The 19,152-nt window shown below is 43.5% G+C and overlaps 1 protein-coding gene across 3 annotated transcripts in view; it reads right to left on the bottom strand.

The window, feature by feature from the left end:
• The window catches only part of LOC147712091 (caspase-7-like), a 202,838-nt gene that overhangs the window by 76,452 nt on the left and 107,234 nt on the right, over positions 1-19,152 (bottom strand). The window lies entirely within an intron of this gene.

Below are 19,152 nucleotides of genomic sequence, written 5' to 3'. Positions count from 1 at the left end.
TCAGATTGCACCACGCTGCTTCAACCAGGGCTCCACTCACCGAATGTAAATACATTGGACTATAGAGGTGCCAACTGGTCGACTAGCATCACTCTCTGGTACTTCTTTCTCACCCGGTGTGTGGATAGGAACCAGGAGAGCATCAGCAACACCATTAAGCACATCACATTTCATGTCTTCATTCCTATGAATCTTGTTAATGAATCACTGCGCTCGCTCACAGAAGAGGAGTAGGGGTGGCGAGGAATCAGCAGGAAGATTAAAAATCTGGTGTAGACTCTGGTGGACAGGCTACTCTGTAATAAATGTGACAGACACCCCACCCTCTTATTACAAGAGCATTATATCCTATGGTATTTGTAGTAAAACAGGCAGGATAGTCATCCACCAAGCAATAAATTAAGCCATTTGCATCAACCATTAATATAATTATAGAAAGTAAATAACTTTTAATGGGCACATGTTGCTGCAGATTCCTTTCTGTATGAATGAATCTCAAAGCAATCCCCTCCCAGTGGTGGGTCTGAGTAGCGCTGTTTAATGAAGGAAATCACACAGCACTACATTCTTGTCCTGTGAGGCAAAAGTATAGAAGGGTGACCACATGGATGACAATCAGTTGTCAGTTACAGGAACAATTTTGGTGAAGGCGGTAGATGACACCATGGCCCTAGTGGATAATGGTTTCCGGAAAATGACCAACCACATTATGTGTGTTTGGCCATTGCTGTACCTTTCCTGGCTCAGGTGAAGTACAAATGTGAAAATTATCCATTCTGTTCTGACAAGTGAGCTCGATGTAATAGGAAGTTGCATGTCTAGAGTCCAGACTATGCAGCCGTTCCTCTTTCTTAGAGGGATGATGAGGAGGGAAGAAGGACAGGAGAGTGATGGAATAACCCACATGAAAAACCGATACAGCTGTTGGTAGAAAAGATAAGTGGGTGAAAAGAATCAGCTTGTCTGGGAAGAATACCGTGAATGGTGATCTGATGAAAAGGCTAGAAGTTCACCGACCCTCCCATACTGAAGTCAATTGACATAAGGATGCATATTTTGAAGGTAATTAATTAAGCCGGATTACAGTGGGTCCCTTTGAAGGAGAATGCTATGGTACTTAGACTCCAGAATACAGACAAAAGGACTGTAGATGGCAAAGATCATACTCCCTGAGTGCAGCAGCGGCTTTTGGGGAATGTGGAGGAGGACCTGACCTGACATATGATAGGTAATCCATCCTTTGTGGGAGGGGGAGAGGAGGCTGAATACTAAGTGACTGCTGCTTGGTGTACCAGATTCTCCACGTCTCGCCTGGGGCAATGGAAAATCAGCTGTCCTTGGTTTGCCTTCTTATTATGCAGGGCCTTTGTGTCCGGACCAATTTTGCATCCTAGGGACTCCAGGGCTGGCAAAAACGTGCAGCCTGTTTTTCCTTCTTTGCCAGTTTTTGGGGCATGAGAGTAATGGTCATTAGGACAACGATGGAAATTGTTTGTCTATTGTGCTCTCTGTGGATCGATGGAGATCAATGTTTCAAAATGGCCACCACCTTTTTAATACCATGAGCCATCATTACACAGTGGCTAATGGATTCCTCAGTTGCATTTTGGGCTCTTGTGTACTGCTTGCTACTTAATTCTGTCCAGTTATTGTGGTCTTGCAAGCTTGAGACAATCTTCCATTTCCACCTGATCCAAGTTGCTCTCAGGGCTAAGGTAGTAACTGTTTCTGCTTTTGTGTTATTGTGAATACTGATAAGTGTTTATTGTGGTATTAATAAATTCCTTACTTTACAGAATGTGTTGGGCTCCTAACATGTGTACCTGCACTCCCAGGCTAATTTTGGTTTCTTTGCCTCCCCAGTCCCTTTCCCCCTTGGCCTATATCACAACTTCAGTAGAACAAACTGTGTTGAGAGCAATAGGGAATTAGCAGGCGTGTGGATAATCTGCGCAGTCCTGTACTCTGGTCATGACACACAGGAAGAAGTGGAATCAGTGGAAATGAATATAGTATACCCGTGACCATCCAAACCTTCAGGAGTACTTCAGTAAGTCATTCAGGCAGAAGTGTATTGTTCACAACTGAGAACAATTTCTGTTCTGGGTTGTGATGAAAAGAGTAATGAACGGTCACCCCAATTTGAGGAATATCAAGTCTTTCTGCCCGGGAGTAGCTCCCACTCGTGGTCCTTCAGGGAGAGGTGACTCAGCACATTCTCCTGCACATTGAAGGGTCCTTCAGGGTGTGCAGCCCGAAGGAAAATCCCCCCAAAAGTGAACCAACCACCACAGATTCCAAGACCCCTTAATTCTCACTCTGTTGATATAGTGCATCATGTTATTATTGTCTGGCAAGTTTTGAACAGCGTTCCCTAAGCATGAAGGAAGGAAGGCTTGCAACACTAGGCTCCAGGCTATCATGTTGGCCATACAGGTGCCCTATCCCAGCAGGGAGGTCCAATGCACTGTAGCCTGCCCTTGCAAAAGGCTGATAGAGTTAGATAATATTTCTGGGCATTTCCAGGCATTGGTAAAGATAAAATTGTAGAGAAGTTTTATATTGCTTTGGAGATGTTCCCTAAATACAAGCGCAGCGACCGGCAATATATGGGGGAGGTGGGAGGGAGGCACAGCTGGGAGGCAGGAGGCGGGAGCATGAAAGGCGGAGGGGAGGGGCCGCGGGGGCAGCAGCGGCGGGAGAGGAGCGCGGGGAAAACTAGCTGGAAAAACGGGCAAGACGTCATGAATCAGTGGGGCACAGTAATAACAATAAACACAGTGGGGCACAGTACTAACAATAGGAACAAAAAAGACACTGGAATAAGGTGCAACAAGTATACCAGGCAATCAGTGTTCCAGTGTGGATGGAAAAAGCGAGAAGAAACACAGGAGGCAAACCTGGGCTTGAACCCCTACCTGCCTGGCAGAGGCACAGCACAGCAAACGGGAGCTACAGGGAGAGAGTGCAGTTCCCTGGCTGAGGTCGGAGTTCCTGCTCATGCTCACCACGCAGCGGCCGGCATTATATGGGGAGGCGGGAGCGTGAAAGGCGGGAGGGGGGAGCGGGGAAAACTAACGTCAAGAAACAGTGGGGCACAGTAATAACAATAAACACAGTGAGGTACAGTACTAACAATAAGAACAAAAAATACACTGGCTAATATCAGAGCCAAATCGATGAAGTGGTTCTCCACCTTCTTTATTTTTTTCCCCTAGGGAAGGACCCTTGCAAACAAATCTCCAAAGTGCAGATCAAACTGCAGTGAGGTGTCTTGTCCAACATCAGCATCACCGTTGCCCAAAAATCTCAGGTGTAGGGACAAGACCAGGTCACATGACAAAAATCTACCTCCTCTACGGTGCATCAAGGACTGCAACTGGCCTCCCCATCATAAATGGTTGTGTGAGTTTCCTATGCGTGAGGCATGTCTGATGAAGATAATTGAATAGGATACATTTAAGTTGCGTGTTTCAGGAGACCATGATGCGCTAACATTCTCACCCCTTCAAGGTCCGGTATGTCTCTACCCAATTCCTCCTCCCACTTTGTCCATAGTGCATGCAGTGGTATCCTAACCATTCCATTAAGGGTACCATAGAACCATTTCAACATGTGCCTCACAGTCCCAGTGGTCAACATCAGCAGGAGTACTTCATGCGTCTGCGTCTCATCCAACCCCTTATCCTGAAGAGCCATGAAGGTCCTAACAATCACTTCATAACAGGGGAACTGCCCCAGAGGTAGGCCATAGGAGTCATTCAGAATTGCCAGATGCCTCAGTGTTGAGGTCTCATAACAGTCATCCACCATAACAGTCCTGCCTCCGTTCAGCTCGCCATCTGTGCAACAGAGAAAAGGGTTGGGGGTCACTGTGGGGCAGCCCCACCAGTGGGAGGGTAGTGGCATATGGTGGGCAATCCTTCATGTGTTGAGCACATTGCCACCAACAGCAGACAGCCGCAGATAGCCGCAGATAATAATAAGCTGCCTCTCCCTACTCTCCGCATGAGTTGCACCAGCAGCGCCCCGGGTTAGGCTCAGCTCAAAGTCACCCTGATTTTGTCAAATTTAATTCACTCCATCTAGCCCCTTGGTGATCCATTGCAACTGGGCTGCTAGATAGTACTTCTCAAAATCAGGTACTACCTACCCCCCTTCTAAGATGCGCCACTTAAGGACATCCAAAGACACCCAATGGCATCCATCATCCAAATTCTCGGAGGAGCAAGTCCTGCTGTCTGAACCAGCCAGCCGGGTTCCAAGTAGAAGGATTAGTGAAGTAAAAAAGCAACCAGAGTAACATAATAATCTTGGTGAGTGCAATTTGCGTCACAAGGGAAATCTTCAATGCCTGCCAAAAGGCCACACAACCATGCAATGAGTGCATCGCAGGACCAAGGTTAGCCTCCTGCATGTTCTCTAGCTTGTGGTCAATATGTATCCTCAGATAGTGAAAGGTGTGGGGGTCACACAAGATGTTTGGTCCTAAGGAATGAGGTCTTGCAGCCCCATTCTCAGATATAGACACAGGCCTTTATCAGAATCATCCCCAGCCCTGAACACCTGCCGAACTCCTGTAGCAATTGTAACATGTATGGTACATCATTCTACATTCTGACACATATAACAGCAAGTCTTCAGCATACAAGGGAATAATATGCGAAGTCCTATCCAACTCAATGCCTTTACCCTGGCCTCTTTCTCTGCATAACATCGCCAAGGGTTCAATGGCAAGCGCAAACAGGAGTGTAGACAATGGGCATCCCTGCCTTGTACCTCGACTAACCTCAAAGGAGCTGGAAATACAAAGACTCGTCCTCACCCTGACAGTAGGGATAGTGTAGAGCAGGCACACCCATTGCACCCAGGCTGCTTCTAAACTCATTTTAATCATGATCTGTTCCAAGTACGACCAGCTAACTGTGTCGAACACCAGTTATATTGACACAAGTCCCATAATATCCTCACCCTGCAAAGAAGGAGTGTGCATTAAAATATACAGGCAGCGCAGAGAGGTAATGCATTGTGGTATAAATCCGCACTGGTCGGAGTGCATCCGCGTTTGCAGGTGGGGGAGTAGTCGCATTGCTAGAATCTTGCTTAAAACTTTAAAGTCCATGTTCAGCATGGACAATGATTGATATGCCATGACAGGTGCTCCTCGTACATGTGTCTTAGGGAGGGGGATCACCGTCGCATCCCTGGTGGAGCCAAGGTATGCTCTTTTTTTCAGGGCGGTGGCGCATATGCTGCCAGTCTCGGCACCAACACTCCAAGAAAGACAGAGTAAAACTCCACTAGTAGGCCATCCGGCACTGGAGTCTTCCCTCGTGCCATATCTCGTATGATGCATTTAATCTCTTGTGGCATGACTGGACCTCCCAACTCCCCTGTAGTCTCTGCAGAAAGTCTGTGTTATTACAAGGCACTCAGAAAGGTCCCCGTGGTCTCCTTGGGATACTCAGCCTGCCTCCCAAAGAGTATTGTATAATAGTCTCGGAGAAGGTATTGATATCCAATTTGGAGTACACCAGCCCTGTGTCTGGCAAACGCACCTGGGTAACAGAGACCCATTACGCAATGGTCATACCAACCACACCAGCAGTAGTCCCACTTTACCCTCGCTCTTGTGGGCCCGGACGATATACTCCCTATAACTATGACACAGGAACTTCTTCAAGAGAACACTGTAATGCTCCCTGGTCTCTGCCATATACACCCCTGCTTCTTGATCAAGGCCAAGTTGTTTGTCTAGATACTTAATAGTGCCATCCATTATATTAATATACCACTCAAGGTCTCTCCTGATTGCCACAGATGCACCCTGGCAATATCCTCGCACTACCACCTTAAAGGCCTCCCATTCCACAATTATTGTTGAAGTAGCCTGATATGGCTTCTCAGAAGCCCCCTCAGTAGGTAGTGCCCTTTAGAGCACCGGGGTACAGGCGCCACAAAGGGATTGCTTGACGTTCTTCCCCCAGGCGGATACTCATTTGAAGACTGAAACCATCATCTCGCACTAAAGATCCTCCCCCCCAATCTTCTCCAAGACCTAAAACACATCATTACCCCCTACTGGACCTCCGTCATTAACTCCTCCTTTAACTCTGGTTGTTTCCCTGCTTCCCTCTAACTGGGGCAAATCACTCCCATCCTCAACAATCCTGCTGGCGACCTAACGACCTAAATAACCCTTGTCCTATCTCTAATCTTCCTCTTCTCTCAAAAGCCCTGGAAAAATGCTCCCTGCTAGAACTAGATAGACACATTGATTCATTCAATCTTTTAGACTCCTTTCAATCAGGCTTCAGAAAGGGTGTTAGTACTGAAACGGCAATGCTAAACATAATTGATGACATCCAACACTCCCTTGACAAAGGCGAATAAATCCTCCCTACTCATTCTCCTTGATCTCTCCACCGCTTTTGGCACTGTTAATTACTTTACACTACTTAACACACTTAACGATCGTTTTGGCCTTAACGGATCAGTCCTCAAATGGTTCTCCTCCTTTCTCCAACACAGAACCCAGCAAGTTAAAATTTATGACTGCCTTTCCAAAACTCTGCCCATCTCCTTTGGGGTCCCACAGGGCTCTATTCTCCCCCTCCCTATTTAATCTCTTCATGGAACCCCTCACCCTCATCCTTAAACAATTGGGAATCAACTACCACCTTTGCGCCGATGACACCCAACAATGATTCCCTGTGTAAGAGTCAATCCTGGTTCCACTCCAACCACCTCAAGCTCAACCCAAAAAAGACCAAAATAATTCTCTTCTCCCCTAAGAACAACTTCTGGTCAGAGAAAAGATCGCGGTAAAGAAGGATTTTGGGCCTTCTTACAGAAAAGCAGTACCTGTCTTAGCTATCAGCGGAACAAGATCAGTTGTACTACCGCCCCTTGCTGGTAAAAGGGAGAACAGATTTGTATCCATCGACCTGGTAAAACTACAATCATGTGGCCAATAATAAGTAGTAGGCCAAGTGGACTCCCAAAAAATAGCAGAATACTGAAATTTGCTACAATCCAAGAGGCTCATTGTGAGAGACTCATCACATTTGATAAACCTGCAGTGAATAAAAAAGGGCTATGCAATAAAGCCATGGAACTAGTGCCTCTTGAAACCTAAATAGTATCAGTTCGTCAAGAAACACCAGTCTATAATGAAGTAGCTTCAGACTATGCTAATGAAACAAAGAAAAATGCAAAAGCAAATGAAAATACGGAAAAAATTCCAACAATTGACAGAACTGCATTGGGTTACTTCATCAATTTCGACGACTTCTCTGAAGATCCAAGCGAGAATGAAGAAACGCCGCCAACAAAAACTTTCAAAGACAAAGTAATTGAACTTTTTCACCAACTAAAAGAAACATATCTGATTTCACCATGGATTGAATTTTGGATTGTGTTAGGTGTACTTACTCACCTACTTTGGCTCATCCTGGTCCTCTGTTTGGGAAAATTCATTGATGGAAAATATAGTACAATGGACACAGCAAGTCAGAACATCAACTTAGTCCTAAAGCCTCACACATCCTCTAACGTCGAGAAAAGAGACCTGTCATCTGTGAACATCTCAGCCAAACTAATACCCGGTGGGGTAGCATGGGACAGAACTGATTATGACATTTTTGGCCCGGTTGAGCTCTTAAAGTATCCACATCAGTTCAAGGTTTCATTAAGTGACTTTGTGACACCAAGTACTTTCTCAGATGATTGGGACTTTGAAAACATTAATAATATGATGTCAGATTTAGTAATGTCAGCCAAATGTACAGAACATGATTACTTACAGGGCTCATCGAATTATGAAGAGCTATACTGCTACAACCATTATGGTGATCACTATTTGCATAAAACTGCTCAGCCTAGAAATGTTTTATCTTATAACCAGTGGGAACACTGTCCAACTCCACCAAAAGGCAGTTCAAAAACATTTTATGAGAAAATCCAGTACTTGTCAGGGTTTAATAACAGTGATCCAGAAATGTTTTATTTCAAAATGTTAAGTAGGACAGGAATGAAAACAATGTTAAGAAATACTAAACTGATTTATTCTGAAAAACTTTATGCCAAAATGTCTACATTTGGTTTCGAATTTTGGAAAAACACAATTGAAACAAAAACGATCTGGGGTTCCAAAGATTGGCAAGTACAAGGTTTAGAAGCATTATTTAGTGCCTGCATGATCCCAGAACAAATGATATTCTTGAATGACACAATTCAACAAACTACTTGTCTTGGTCTAGCTAAGATAAAAGACTTAAATAAACCGTCTATTCCGAAACCCATGACTGATAGTGACAGCACTGCAGATGTGGAGATAGACGTATCCCATATTTTACACCAAAACAGAACACATCCTGATTGGAAAAAGTGGTAGATCTGGCCAACAGACACGAATAACTGTCAAGATAGATTCCTGAACAAAACACAGGGGTTCAAAATGACCAGACCAAACCCTAGATACTCCCAGAGACAACATCCACGGATAGCTACAACTTACAGTGTAGGGAAACTATGCCTTGAATGGCTAGAGAAATCCACACTGGCTGAAATTAAGCAACACTTGACTTTACTTAAAGACGGTGCTGACTTGTGTGATTTCATAATGGGACCACGCAAACAGCGTCAAAAACGTTTCATAGCGGCCTGTATATATGCTGCATACAACGAAGCTTGGAAAGTAATGCAAATTGAAACAGCGGACAAAATACGAGAAATTGATTGTATAAATTTGGAAAAATCTCTTTCTGTTGTGGACAATGGGTTAACGACTCTGTCCTCCAGAATATATTCACTGGACAGCATTGTATCATCTGCTTTTTATATAATAGAGCAGGACTTACTAATGTTACAACATGGTCAGTCTCAATTACGTTCTATTGCAGCTTGGTTGGACGTTGCAAAATCTGCGATCAGGCTACGTACCATGGCATTTAATCAACACAACGTCATTATTCGGTATCTTTAACCTTCCTGATAAACAAATCAGTTTGGCACAAAAAGGAGCAGACTATACGATTCTGAGCATTGAAAAACTTTTGAAATTACCATTGACAATGTCAGAGAGACCTGTCATTGAATGGATAGTACATGGAACAATTACAATTCCGATAACAACTTTCCAGTTTAAATACTGTCAAGAGTATATACCTGTAGGCCAGTATGAAGGGTTGGGTAAAGAATACATCAAATCAACCTGGGATTTACCCTATACACACAGATATTATAGTGAAGGGAACAAGGAGGTATTTCTTAGTGGTAAAAATTGTAAAAAATCACTAAGGGGTACACTTCTGGGTCAAGGTATTAATTTGCATGGAGCCCGCGAAGGGTCTTCAAATAACCATTCATGTTACCTGCATGGCACGCCTGCAAAACGGATAGAGCCATTTTTTAGACCACTTTCTAATGGCAGTTACGTTTTAATAAGTGACCAGAGCTGTTGTGGCATGCTGCCAGGAAAAGCCTATCTGACAACTGTAACTTCCAGGGCCGTTTCTGTATGCAAGTATTGTATCCACACAGCAATCCAGATATGGGGGCTGCGTTATGGCCTCGGTTGAATATCTCTTCTATTCGAATTGATACTTTAAGCAGAATGAAGTCTATTCTTTTACAGACAACTGTGCCTTTAACGTCATCAAAAGAAATGTATGATCTGCAAGTGGCAAGGACATCGGCAGAGATACATTCCCTTTTATCGACAAATTGCCCCGTGCATTTCGTAAAAATACTAAGCCAAATCTTAAACATGTCTGATACCAGTGGCATCGCACATGTATTTAAGACAATTTTTTCTGGACTGTTAGCACCCTTTGAAACAGTTCTGGGCATCTTCCCGAATTTTGTCCATTCTGTTTTGGGCGGCCTACCCTTAATCTTGGGACTCGTGGCAGGAATTTTATTTTTGCTCCTTCTGCACCGATATGGCAAGCCAATCCACAGACAAGACTCTAGCAGCGATGGAAGAAACGATCCTAGCAATACGATACCGAGACCGTATCACTAAGGTCCTCGGATTGGCCCGGCTAAGAGATCTGACTACAACCTGGTTTCTTTCATTCAGACCGATCTGGCTAGATTGCATCATACCTGTGCTTCGATGTCTACTATGCGGAGAAGAATGCGTGTTGGACATCTGTCTTACACTACAATCAGCAGTACCAATGGATATTGATACTTTGCTAGGTCCTGTAACGACTCATGCATCGTGTTGTCCCCAGCGCCTACCGATTCTGATGACGGCATTCGTTGAGACTTCATCACTACGAATAGGTGGCGGTGATGTACGAGAGGAAAGCAGCACCGAACAGGTACAGCCTTCTGTGAGCATTGCTGATCCAACCATCGATGATAGCAATCACGCAGAGAACTGCAGAATTGCGGCATTTTCATACTTGGTCGAACTTTCACCAGATGTGGTAGACCAATTTTTTGCGGGTCTGTCTGAAATAATGTTCTATCCAGTCAACGAGAAAAACTCTTAATAAAAACAATGAGCACACAGCATTCCCTGAACTCTGAATTCGGCCTACAGTTTTTGATAAACAAAGCTACAGAAAATATTTGGAACTATTCTTCCCCTGAAAGCGAAATTATTTTTGCCCATTTTCCAAAATATTTACCTTTTCATTTTGACACATGGCACTCTGCTTAAAGTAGAACTATTCTTAGAGAACAGAGCTTCTATTTTAGGATACTAGAGACAATATTTTACCTCAGCCTCTAGCACATATACAGCATTTTGTATAATTATGTGATGAAATGGTCTCGACCTTCCTTTCTGTATTAAGAGCCATTTCATGTGTAATTTTCGCAATTCATTCAGCTGATATATATATGCATTTATCTGAATTATGACACTGCTTGAAAATAGTACAGTACCAACACTCATTTTCATGTATTTACCTTATACCATTTCAAATGCGAAATATGGGGTGGGTCGGAAAACACACATGCATCGTTGAATGTTTACTATTGGTTAGTTTTTTAGTAATGATGGACATCAATCCGTGGAGTGGGTGTTGTGTTTATATCTAGGACCCTAATTCAATATTCCCGATTTATGCCCTTGTGAGGTTATAATCAATAATATCCTGATAAAGGCATAAGAATCAGATCCATATTCAGTAATAGCCCATGCAGTCCAAAGCACAGCACGGCTAAACCCATCGACTCCTAGAAAGCACAACGCGTTCTTTAAACAAACCAAGCCTCCAGCAGCCCGGTAAATCCCCCCTGCTTTTGTTTTGATTTGAACAAGAACTCCTGAAGTCCAGAAAAAACTGTTAGTTCTTAGTGACCTCTTATGTCCAACCTTACGTCAAACCCGGCACCTTCCAGTTATAAAATACCAACAGTTGCCTTAAGCAAACACACTGTGGTTTGGAGCAGAGCGGCCATCTACTTGCCCGAGAGCCCAGCTGACGCAAGAACCCACGGAAGCCGCCTCTCCTGTTTGACGCACTGAGAGAGACGCTGTCTTTTTCTCCAGCTGAGAAAATCCAGCTCCGGTGTTTCCAGCCTACCTTTGCGGGTTGCTGGAATATCGAGTCCTGAGGAAAGAGATACCAGACCTCCCACATTCTATTACCAAGGTACGGAGCTGACTAAACTCTTGAGAGAAGTCTTGATGCAGATTCTTGGCAAAATAATCTTAACCAATTTAACTTAAAACTGCTACTTACTCATCCCCTCCCACGTGTTAGGCTTAGGTCAGGTACACCGGGGTAGGCTTAGTTAGAAGCACCAGTTGAGTACGTTAGTCAATGTATTTATGTATGTATATATTTTATCCATTTTAAAGTATCATATGGCTAAGAAACCATATCAATGCTTTTACAGTATTATTTCATAATACTACTTTTACTGTAGGCACTTTACTTTACTTTAAGTATTGCAATTGTGGCAATTCATTTCTCTTGCATGAGAAAGAAGACTGCTCAATAAATAACACCTTTTATTGAAAACGCCCGTCTCTCTATTTCTCTGCATTCTGGTGAAACTAAGTACACACTGCTGACTGAGTGAAATAGCTGTCTATTGTTTTCACACGACCCTAGAGATACACTCTTATTCTGAGGGAGCAAAGTTGTCATGTTTATGCGGTTGTCGGAAACTGAATCCCTTGTTGTCTGAGCCAGGGAAGTTCATCCCTCCCTATTCATTCGAGAAAGTTTACAGTGACCTCTGAGCTAGCTGGCGCAAACCTAAATTAAGTTTAACATAGTCAGTAGAGACCTAGATGACCTCAGTCCTACGTCTACACTACTGTTTATGTTATTCCAATGCGCAGAGCCTATTGGGAAAATAGGAACTACACTACAATAATACACGGAACAATTACAATTCCGATAAAAACTTTCCAGTTTAAATACTGCCAAGAGTATATACCTGCGGTCCAGTATGAAAGGTTGGGTAAAGAATACATCAAATCAACCTGGGATTTACCTTACACACACAGATGTTATAGTGAAGGGAAAAAGGAGGTATTCCTTAGTGGTAACAATTGTAAAAAATCACTAAGCGGTACACTTCTTTGTCAAGGTAATTATTTGCATGGAGCCTGCGAAGGGTCTTCGAATAACCTTTCATGTCACCTGCATGGCACACCTGCAAAACAGATAGAGCCATTTTTTAGACAACTTTCTAATGGCAGTTACGTTTTAATAAGTGACGACAGCTGTTGTGGCATGCTGCCAGGAAAAGCCTATCTGACGACCGTAACTTCCAGGACCGTTTGCTGTATGCAACTATTGAATTCACACACCAATCCAGATATGGGGGCTGCATTATGGCCTTCCTTGAATATCTCTTCTATTGGAATTGATACTTTAAGCAGAATGAAGTCTATTCTTTTACAGACAACTGTGCCTTTAAAGTCATCCAAAGAAATGTATGATCTGCAAGTGGCAAGGACATCGGCAGAGATACATTCCCTTTTATCGACAAATTGCCCTGTGCATTTCGTAGAAATGTTAAGCCAAATCTTAAACATGTCTGATACCAGTGGCATCACACATGTATTTAAGACAGTTTTTTCGGGACTGTTAGCACCCTTTGAAACAGTTCTGGGCATCTTCCCAAATTTTGTCCATTCTGTCTTTGGCAGACAACCCTTAATCTTGGGACTCGTGGCAGGAATTTAATTTTTGTTCCTTCTGCTCCGATATGGCAAGCCAATCCACAGACAAGACTCTAGCAACGATGGAAGAAACGATCCTAGCAATACGATACCGAGACCGTATCACTAAGGTCCTCGGATTGGCCCGGCTAAGAGATCTGAGTACAACCTGGTTTCTTTCATTCAGACCGATCTGGCAGGATTGCATCTTACCTGTGCTTCGATGTCTGCTATGCGGAGAAGAATGCGTGTTGGACGTCTGTCTTACACTACCATCAGCCGTACCAATGGATATCGATAATGTGCTAGGTCCTGTAACGACTCATGCATCGTGTTGTCCCCAGCGGCTACCCATTCTGATGACGGCATTCGTTGAGACTTCACCACTACGAGTAGGTGTCGGTGAGGTACGAGAGGAAAGCAGCACCAACCAGGTACAACTTTCTGTGACCATTGCTGATCCTAACATCGATGATAGCAATCACGCAGAGAACTGCACAGTTGCAGTATTTTCAAACTTGGTCGAACTTTCACCTGATGTTGTAGACCAATTTTTTGCGAGTCTGTCTGAAATGATGTTCTCCCCTGAGCAACGAGAATGAAATTTTTTAACAAGCACACAGCGTTCCCTGAACTCTGAATTCGGCCTTCAGTTTTGATAAACAAAGCTACAGAAACTATTTTGAACTATTTTTCCCCAGAAAGCAAAATTATTTTTGTCCATTTTCCAAAATATTTACCTTTTTTTTGGCACATAGTACTCTGCTTAAAGTAGAACTATTCTTAGAGAACAGAGCTTCTATTTTTTGGATACTAGAGAGAATATTTTACCTCAGCCTCTAGCACATATACAGCATTTTGTATAAATATGTGATGGAATGGTCTCGACCTTCTTTTCTGTATTAAGAGCCATTTCATGTGTAATTTTCGCAATTCATTCAGCCGATATAAATATGCATTTAACTGAATGATGACACTGCTTGAAAAGCGTACAGTACCAAACACTCATTTTCGTGTATTTACCATATACCATTTCAAATGCGAAATATGTAATTTGGGGTGGGTTGGAAAACACACATACATCGTTATATGTTTACTATTGCTTCGTTTTTTTAGTAATGATGGACATTATTCCGTGGAGTGGGTGTTGTATTTCTATCTAGGACCCTAATAAGATATTCCAGATTCATGCCCTTATGTGGTTATAATTAATAATATCCTTATAAAGGCATAAGAATCATATCCATATTAGCGCCGAGACACCGGAAGGTATTTGTGCGCTCTAGAAATTTTATAAATAAATAAATAAATATTCAGTAATAGCCCATGCAGTCCAATGCATAGCACGGCTACTCCCATCGACTCCTAGAAAGTACAACGCTTTCTTTAAACAAACAAAGCCTCCAGCAGCCTGGGAAATCCCCCCTGCTTTTGTTTTGATTTGAACAAGAACTCCTGGAGTCCTGAAAGAACTGTTAGTACTTAGTGACGTCTTATGTCCAACCTTACGTCAAATTTGGCACCTTTCAGGTAGAAATATACCAACAGTTGCCTTAAGCAAACACACAGTGGTTTGGAGCAGAGCTGCTATCTACTTGCCCAAGAGCCCAGCTGGTGCGAGAGCCCACGGAAGCCGCCCCTCCTGTTTTTACGCACAGAGAGACGCTGCCTTTTTCTCCAGCCGAGAAAATCCAGCTCCGGTGTTTCCAGCCACCCTTGCGGGTTGCTGGGGGATCGAGTCCTGAAGAAAGAGATACCAGCCCTCCCACATTCTATTACCAAGGTACGGAGCTGACTAAACCCTTAAGAGAATTCTTGATGCAGATTCTTGGCAAAACAATCTTAACCAACTTAACTTAAACTTCTACTTACTTACTCCTTCCCAAGTATTAGGCTTAGGTCAGGTACACCGTGGTAGGCGTAGTTAGAAGCACCAGTTGAGTATGTTAGTCATTGTTTTTATGTTTGTATATATTTTATCCATTTTAAAGTACCATATGGCTAAGAAACCATATCAATGCTTTTACAGTATTATTTCATAATACTACTTTTACTGTACGCACTTTACTTCATGATAAGTATTACAATTGTGGTAATTCATTTGTCTTGCATGAGAAAGAAGACTGCTCAATAGATAACACCTTTTATTGAAAACGCCCGTCTCTCTATTTCTCTGCACTCTGGTGAAACTAAGTATGCACGATTGACTGAGTGAAATAGCTGTCTATTGTTTTCACACGACTCTAGAGATACACTCTTTTCTGAGGGAGCAAAGTTGTCATGTTTTTATGGTTGTCAGAAGCTAATCCCTTCTTGTCTAAATCCGGAGAGTTAACTCTTTCCTGAACATTCGAGAAAGTTTCTAGTGATCTCTGAGCTGGCTGGTGAAACTAATTAAGTCTAATATAGTCAGTAGAGACCTAGTCGACCTCAGTCTTACGTCTACACTGCTGTTTATATTATTCCAATGCGCAGAGCCTATTGGGAATATAGGAACTGCACTACACACACACACACACACACACACACGCACGCACGCACGCACACACACACACACACGCACACACACACACCCACACACATACACATTAGTGGTCTGGTTATATCGAACCTTCCATTAGTGCTCGTTTTTTTTAATATACATAAAAACGCTGTTGCCCCTAGCTCCAGTCGTCCCACTGACCAGTGATCTGAGAATTATACAACACTGTGTAATTTGGCGCACGACCTGCAGCCCTGCTAGGTAATAATATGACTTGGTTTTCATGATATGGCTCATGTTACCATTTCCTTTTTGTAAAAATCACGATCGATAGTGCCACTTAAGCTACTGCTATACGTCCCATGGGACACTGTCCTCTGTTGTCTTTTTGTATAATTATGGAGTTTTTAGATGAATTTCTTACCCAATAGGTGGTATATGGGATCTCCTTAGACCCTAATCTGACTTATGTTTTTTGTAGGAAAACAGCCCAGGCCTTTCTTCCCCCCCTGTCCTGAAGAAGACCTGCAATGTAAGGGGAAACATCCTACGCTCAATAGGATCGAAACGTAGACTACCTAACACCCCGTGAAACCAGCTTCCACCCCTAGCAGGATTGTTCCAGCTTACCTTCTTGGAGCATGGTTATATGAACTATAGTTTGACCTTGTATGGCAACTGTGTTTGGCTCCTTAGGAGAGCCATAAAGTAATGTTTTTATTACTAATGTATTTTTTCGCACTGAAGTGAATAATTTTCTCTTCTCAACCAACACAAGTTCCCTCACCGCACACCCCTCCCTCCCCCCCCCCTCTTTCCGTGGGAACAACTGTAATTGAATACATGATTAATTTTTATGTGGAATTTTTGATCTAATAATAAGAATGAGTACTCAGTGAATAAATAACATTGTACTCTCGAAATTGTTCTTGATTTTTCTTCATAAATGATATTCAAGTTTCTTTGTCTCTCTAAGTTCGGGACCACTTATCTATATAAAAAAAGGAAAATAAAATAGAAGCAGTCACAGCAGATGTAACACTGATGCATGCAGACCTTCCCAACCTGGGAGACCGGGTACGTGCTGCTGAAGACTCTATTGCTATGCTCTGGTCAAATACTAAACCTTTTGAAACCACTGTTCAAAAGCTCCAACGGTTGATGAAGACCATGGAAGAGCGGCTCGAAGCCTATGAAGGGTGCGCACGTAGAAACAACGTGCGCATTTTAGGGGTGCCTGACCCTGCCAAGGGACTATCCACAGATCTATTAGTGGAAGAGCTTATTACAAAACATCTACAGCCTCGTGCCCACTCTAACTATTTCTCTGTGGAGCATGCCCACCGAGTCCTGGAAAGCTGACCGTGGCCGAGGGCACCCCCTCGTCCTATACTGTCTAGGATCTTTAACTTTAGGGATAAGGACATCATATTGCAGACCGTCCGCGTGGCCCCTCCACTGAAATAAGACAATCCCACAATAACATTGTTTCCGAACTTTACAGCCCAGGTCCAGAACAAGCGCTGCGCCTTTCTCAAGGTAAAAATTGTGCTTCGTGATAAAGACCTAAAATATGCTATGCTGTTTTCGGCCAAGCTCCGGGCAATGGCAGAAGGAAAAGCTGGCTTTTTCAATTCCCTGGAAGAAGCCTGGGAGTGACTAGAAGGGTGGAGGACAACAGGTAAGGTGCGTTCTAACCCTCACTGAGAGAAAGATGGCATAGAGAGGCAACATCCAGGAAATCAACAAGAAGAGGAAGAACTTATTGGCCACCCTGTGTCTGCCATCCCTTGGGAGGGAGTACAGGGAGAGCCTTGAACTTGCCCTGACTGAGAGTGAAATAGTGCAAGCAATTGGAGCTTTGCGAATCGGTAAAGGAGCGGGCCCAAACGGCCTACCAATTGAGTTATATAAACTAAATGCATCAGCAATTGCCTCACATATATCACGAAGAAAGAGTTAAAAAAAACTGTCGGATGACCAACGGTTAGCTAATATAGTTGTAATACACAAGACTGGGAAACCGCCATAAAGGTGTGCATCCTATAGACCAATATTGCTGCTGAACAAAGAAGTTAAGATCTTAGCGAAAATCCTAGTGACCTGCCTGGCTCCATTGCTATCCAAGTTGGTTCATCCTGATCAATTGGGATTTATGCCAGGAAGAAATAACTCACTTAACCTTTGGTGTCTCTATGGTGTGTTGGGAAGAGCTAACACGGTCAGGGAAGAAGCAATCGTAATGTCCGTAGATGCTAAAATGGTGTTTGATATGAGAGTGGTCCTTCTTATTTGAAGTTTTAGAGAAATTTGGGTTTGGAGAGACATTTTGGGCGTGAGTTAAACTTCTATGTTTGGAGCAACTAGCACAGGATGTTGTCAACGGAGGTTAATCTAAACTTTTCCACTTGCATAGAGGGATGAGGCAATGTTGTCCCCTCGCTCCATTGATTTTTGCCCTGGTCTTGAAACCATTGGTGGTTTGGATAAGAGGTGACCCACTGATAAGGGGACTAAAACGGATGGAGCACTGGGAGGATAGAATCTCCCTCTACGCTGATGATATCCATCTCTATCTGGCAAACCCTTATTCTTCTTTACATAGAGTGCTGCATACTCTGTTTCCGAAAGACTCAGGATATACAATAAACTAGGACAAATTGGTTCTGTATGTTGTCTGGGGTCCTCTACCCGGCTTACCAGATCCTGTATGGTGCAAATTGCTACGGAGGGATTTCGGTATCTGGGGGTCTATGTTACCAAAGACCCGATGGTGTTTTATCAACATTGAGAGATTGGAAAACAGAATTGGTGTATGAAGCCTGAGAGGGTGATGTATGAGGGAAGAGGCTGCCCACAAAAATGGACCAAAATATGGGGGAAATACAATTCAACTAGGGGGCTGCTCTGTCCACCTGCCACTACCAATCCCCCACTTGAGGAAGATTAAGAGCATAACACAGGGTGAATAAGTGATGTAATTTGATCACCAAGAACCCAGAAGACACCAGACTCTGCTTCCAGGAAGGAATGAGAAATGTAGCAGCCTGGATGAAGGATAGCTGACTATAGCTCAACTCTGAGAAGACCGAGGTCCTCCTCCTCGAACCCTGCACCTCAGCATGAGACAGCACCTGGTGGTCCCCTGCCCTCGGGAACCCACCCACCCTGACGGACCTCGCTCGGAACCTCGGCATAATCCTCGACTCCTCCCTCTCCATGAACCGCCAGCTCAACGCCATTGCGTCCACCAGCTTCAACTGCCTACGCATACTCCATAAGACCTTCAAATGGATTCCCCCTGAATGCAGAAAGACTGTCACCCGCACACTAATAACCAGCAGAATAAACTATGGCAACGCACTCAACGCCGGAATCAACTAAATTCTTTTACACAAGCTCCACACCTACGAAGCCCCCACTGGCTCCCTGTCAAGAAGAGGGTCACCTTCAAACTCCTTACCCACGCCTACAAATTCCTCAACAAAATCGGACCCAAATACCTCAACGACTGAGTATGTTACCACAT

This window comes from Lissotriton vulgaris, chromosome 5 (genome assembly GCF_964263255.1).
Source record: "Lissotriton vulgaris chromosome 5, aLisVul1.2, whole genome shotgun sequence".
NCBI classification, from domain to species: Eukaryota; Metazoa; Chordata; class Amphibia; order Caudata; family Salamandridae; genus Lissotriton; species Lissotriton vulgaris.
This window is presented reverse-complemented; position numbering and strand designations above follow the sequence as displayed.